Genomic DNA, 6,000 nt, shown 5'->3' on the forward strand with positions numbered 1-6,000 from the left:
TTATAGCATGGGAGACGTAAAAGATACAACCTATCAGAAGAAAACTTTAATGTTTTTAGATTGAATATGTCTAAATAAAAACTTGTGAATCCTACAATTCATAACATTTCCATATTCCCATTCAGACTTAATATAATAAATAAAATATCCACTGGTAAGTCACAATTTGTAAATAATTCTAATTAATTTTCTTTACTCACAGTAATAGACTACATTCAAATGAACTTACAGATGAATTATAAATATTTTATTATACATTATAAATAAAAATTTGCTATTAAACTAATTTCAAACATGAAAGAAAAAAAAAAAATATATATATATATATATACATATACATTATATATATATAATTTTTTTATAATATTATAATATATAATTATATAAATATTATTTTATTTGGTAATCATTTTATGCTTTTTTGTTGTTGTTGTTGTTGTTGTTGTTTTTCATAAGATTTAACTAAAAAAAAGCCACTTCATCCTCCAAGTGACATATTTTTGTTACATTTTGTTACATTGTTACAAAAAAACAGCACAAACATCAATAAGAATCATTAATGGATTTAAGGAATTCTATGATGTGTTGTAGTATTTGTTAGTTTGTTTCACTTTAAAACATTGTATTATATTGGTAAAATAAAATAGAAGAAGAAATATGTTGATATTGTCACAATTTAAATAAAAAATAACTTCAGCTGAAACCATTAGTTAACTTTGGCTCTTTGTTTTAATTCTGTTTGCCATCCTACTAATTTCCGTACCCTTGTGTAAATAATAAAGTTAACTCAATTTACGCATCTAAGTATTGCTGTATTTCTGAAAGTCTGATAATATAACAGAAGCATAAATAGTTACTGTATAAACCAGAAATCCCCTGCCATGTGTCAAATTGACACCCATAGCTGTGGTTTCCTAAACAAACTGAATTATTAATAGTGGGAGCTGCTTTTGTGTGCGTAGAATGAGTGGGTATGCAAGTTTTAGAAATGGAAACAAATCACAGAAGCAGACACTCAGAAGCTCTCCTACTATCTGACAATGAAGTCATTCACACACTCTAACCTCCTAGACACATTTAATTTAGAATCTTTAAAGAGGCCACCCCTAATTCAGCTGTTCTGTTTCCAGAGAAACTAAAACTAAGATTCACAGGAAAGTACCACGGGGGAACAATGTCAGTGGAACAAACAGAGGGATTTCTAGTAGAGTCCACAAGATGAATAACATGATAATGAGTCATGAGGAAAGTATGAAACAGGGAGTAGAGAACTAGATAGCAAGTCCACTGAATAGAATGTTATCTTTTTCTTAGATATCATTAATGTCTTAGATGTCTTGTAGCTTCAGTGAAATTCCTTCCCACTTTTAATGCTATCATCTAAAGACTTAAGATTGTGATTTTTTCCAAAATCTATGAACTGATAAAAGTTAGCCTTTGTGGCGGCTTTTGGAAGAATTTCTCGGTAGAACTGTACCACATTCAACAATTTCAGCAAACACAGTACACAGTTCATCACAGTCTTCTGCGTATGGGTCTGCTTAGCCAAACACCCAGCAGGGTCCCCATGATTGGAAGACAGTGGCCTGGTTTAATGATTTAAAATTCCTGGTCCATCACACCGACAGCTGAGTTTGGACACACCGATTGCCAACAGAGGCTATGGCACCTGGATGCAATGTTAGGCAGACAGCAGTGTTCTTGGGACACTTCAGGCCTTCTCATTCCAATAGCACAATCCCTGACAGCTGTCAGGTATCTGAACATTGTTGAAGACCATTTGCACCCATTCATCCGCTGATGGCCATTACATGCCACACTGCCAAAATCGTCAAGGAGCGGTTCGAGGAACATGATGAATTTCTGTTAATGCCTTAGACTCCAAATTCACCTGACCTGAACCCAATCTAAAAGCAGGTTTGTGATACATCACCAACACCTTTCTAAAGGCTCATCGGTATACAAAGGTTTAAGAAAACATTAACAGAAGAAGTACAGTTGAGGTCAAAAGTTTACATCCCCCTTTCAGAATCTGCAAAATGTTAATTATTTTACCAAAATAAGAGGGATCATACAAAATGCATGTTATTGTTTATTTAGTACTGACCTGAATAAGACATTTCACATAAAAGATGTTTACATATAGTCCACAAGAGAAAATAATAGTTGAATTTATAAAAATTACCCCGTTCAAAAAGTTAAAATCTCCTTGATTCTCAATCCTGTGTTGTTACCTGAATGATCCGAAGCTGTTTTTTTTTTTTTTTTTTTTTTTTTAGTGATTAGTGATAGTTCTTCAGGAGTCCTTTATGTGTCCTGAACAGTTAAACTGCCTCCTGTTCTTCAGAAAAATCCTTCAGGTCCCACTATTTTTTTGGTTTTCCAGCATTTTTGTGTATTTGAACCCTTTTCACAATGACTGTATAATTCATATGCAACTACTGCAGAAGGTTCAAACACTCACTGATGCTCCAGAAGGAAAAACCATGCATTAAGAGCCAGGGGGTGAAAACTTTTGAACAGAAAGGAGATGTGTACATTTTTCTTATTTTGCCTAAATATTTTTTTTTTTTTTTCAGTTAGTATGGCAGACAAAATAAGTTAAATTTACCCTGATCTTCAAATTCAAAAAGTTTTCACCCCCCGGCTCTCAGTGCGTGGTTTTTCCTTCTGAAGCATCAGTGAGTGTTTGAACCTTCTGTAATAATTGCATATGACTAAATGTAAACATCTTTTATGTGAAACATCTTATTCAGGTCGGAACTAAATAAACAATAACATGCATTGTATGTATGGTCACTCTTATTTTGGTAAAATAATTAACATTTTGCATATTCTGAAAGGGGGGTGTAAACTTTTGACCTCAACTGTATTTATAAAGACTAGTATTTAACAGGCTTCAAAAATATATTTTTTTACCAGGATCTGGATTAAGTTTTAAGTATAGTTCTCATTCTCTAAATTCTTTGTGTGATTTCAAGGAAAATGGATCAGGTAAAGCATGCTATTGTTGCACGCTAAAAAATGTGGGTTATTCCATTTTAACATGTGGCCTTATGACAAATCAGAAACATTATCATAATCATTAGTCACACAAGCCAAAACAATTATCTTATTACAAATTATCTTAAACATCTGGGGTGCAAATCTCCAAATCTCTTTGACAGACATGGACAATTTACTCATAATGTGAGCACAATTGAAAGATAGTGTTGCAAATTCTCCTGTGGCCAGTCTAATTTCCAGTCTTAACCTCCAAGCATGTGTGTGTGTGTGAGTGTGTGTAAGCAGTAAGTGTGGGAACTTGGATTGTACCCACAGTCCATCTGCTAAAAATGGCAGGAAAACAATCCCATTTAGAGGGATTTCAGTCAGGACACACACAGCAAATCTAGACTCGAGTAAGCCTTTGCTCTCTAAGCTTTGGCAGGTTCATCAAGTCAATCTGACTCTTTAAATGTTTGGTCAAAACAGTGATCAAAGCCCTTCAAAAATAGCAATTCTACATAGCATTAGAAAATACCAAGCAAACAAAGAGGTTATAAATTAAATTCCCGCAGTCTACACAGGAAACTATGATAGACTAAAATAAAACAGAGCCACAGCTCAGACTGTTTTAGATAATCTTCCCTTATTCAGCCAAGAAAGTGACGGGTCCATATAAGGTAGGCATATTTAACATTGTTACTGGTGATACTCTAGTGAAAATAACAATTAATATATTTTGACGTTTTATTTTAGTCAGAGTTAAATTTCACAAATGCTTGTTTTCCATAGTAACAATCTGGTAGTAATTTTGTGTGCTGATTTAAAAAATAATAGAATTTTTCTATTATTCCAATGTCATTGTCACAAGTGTTTTTTGAATGTTTTTTTATAAATATTTATTTATAGTGGTTTGAAATTTTGTACTGTAAGTACAAAATGTGCTATTGTACAGTATTTTTCATATTTTTACTATAATAGGTGGGCATGATTAACAAGTTAAACTTACTGGGCAATGAAGATAAAAATATTTAATAGCTTTATTATAGGCAAGACTTTAAGGTTTGCATCTTTTAACGATATTTTTTTAATTTTTAAATGATTAACATGCAATGAAAAATATTCACTGTGCTAAAAATGTGACAGTTAGCCCTGGCCTTTTTTTGTACATATTCTTTAACAACACAGTGATTCTTCTGTTGATTATTAACTGGTGAGGATGAGTTTAAAAAGGAATCATATCTTTAAGACCAAAAATAATCTGACTAAAGGTGAAATACTCACACGGCAGACGTTTGTTGTGGAGGTTCGTCCCCTTTGAGCTCATGACTCCAGAGTGACAGAGATGCACAGCTGTAAAACTCAGTGCTGTACCAGCAGCTTCAGTCAGTCTAACGTCCCAGAGGAAGACTGGACACAGTTCATCTCCCCCACACTCTCTCTTCCTCTCTCTCTCCCTGAGTCTTTAGGCTGTAGATTCAGTTGTACACTTCCTCTGCAGCAGCGCCAGTGGCCGTGTCTCTCTGCTCAGACCCAGACCTCAGGTCTAGGGCAAGTGGATCATACCAAATCCACCCTCATGGGAGGAGGGGAGTAGAATTTACAGATGGAATCAGACAGAGGAAGGAGGGAGGAGTTATGTAACAAGAGAGGAGGTGCTAAGAAAACTAAAACCAGCTCTGTTTCTTGCACTCCCTGTGTCCTACAGGTCATTCCTTGAAAGGAAAACTATCTGTACTATCTGGAAAACTAAAACTTTCTGTATGTATATATGTAACATTTGATGAAGAATGCTAAACAATTAATAATCTTAAATGAAATCAACTTATTCTGTGTATTCTGTGTACTTGCTGACCTCACTAGTCTGAGCCTCTTAAGTTGGGGGTCACACTTGGTACCCTCATAGTCAAAAATGACAAACACCTTGAAATGTAATTGAAATGTAAAATCAATCTAATATAGTTTTGTCAGTAATATTTTTGATTATTATTTAGAATTTTGGGGAGATTTTATGATAAGGCATGTTTATATCATTTTATTTATTTATTTATTTATTGATTTCCTATGTTGGTCGTATTTGTCGTATTTGTTGGTCATTACCAGTGGTATTTTTTTATAGTTTGACCCTTTAACATATCCGAATCACGTCCATGTGTTTTTTTTGTTTGTTTGTTTTTTTTGTTTGTTTTTTTAGGTTTACATAACTAATGCAACAAATGTGACCAAGTTTCATCCCATTCCAGTTAAGCAAAAATAAAAGATAAAAATCCATTAATTCCCTATGTCAGTTGTTTTTTTGACTGCAAAGGTACCAAGTGTTACTTTTTTTTTCCAAAATCCAAATTATGTCCATGATTTTTGATTTTGAAATGTACAAATTTTCATTTAAAAGTGACCAAAAAGGCAATGATGGTTAGAAGGCCTTTACATCACAGCCAAATCATGTTTCTATTTTAAAAATTTACAAAATTACAAAGCAATATATCATTAAATATCAATTTATTATGCTAATAATTTATTGACATGCATATTACTGACATATGTACTGACTACTATTTCCTGCTACCTAGAGTCTAGAGTTACTGTTAGAAAACACAATTAACACTTTCTTTCTTCTTTCTTTTGTTCTTTGTGCACAATGATTATTTCCGAGTTTACTTTTAATGAAAGGTTTTTACATCATAAACTCGGAAATAATCATTGTGCACAAAGAACAAAAGAAAGAAGAAAGAAAGTGTTAATTGTGTTTTCTAACAGTAACTCTAGACTCTAGGTAGCAGGAAATAGTAGTCAGTACATATGTCAGTAATATGCATGTCAGTTTCAATGCTGTTAACTGTTGTAAACTAGATAAAGGGTTTTTAAGTAATAAAATATAAAACTCATAATAATAATAATAATAATAATAATAATAATAATAATTATATGAGCAGAAAATGATTTTTTGTACATCTTTCAGCCACAGTGATCATTATAAGTACAACAGAGAAGTTTTTTTTTTAAGATTCGGGGAAT

The 6,000-nt window shown here is 32.9% G+C and overlaps 1 protein-coding gene across 1 annotated transcript in view; it reads right to left on the minus strand.

Annotated features, from left to right (window-relative positions):
* Window positions 1–4,554, minus strand: part of cdh27 (cadherin 27) — a 31,463-nt gene extending 26,909 nt beyond the window's left edge. Inside the window, exon 1 of the mRNA XM_051122685.1 lies at window positions 4,270–4,554. The gene's annotated coding sequence lies outside the window, so the exon portion shown is untranslated. The remainder of the gene's footprint in view (window positions 1–4,269) is intronic.
* Between the last annotated feature and the right edge of the window lie 1,446 nt (window positions 4,555–6,000).

The sequence above is a fragment of the Labeo rohita genome, chromosome 11 (genome assembly GCF_022985175.1).
Source record: "Labeo rohita strain BAU-BD-2019 chromosome 11, IGBB_LRoh.1.0, whole genome shotgun sequence".
Taxonomy (NCBI): domain Eukaryota; kingdom Metazoa; phylum Chordata; class Actinopteri; order Cypriniformes; family Cyprinidae; genus Labeo; species Labeo rohita.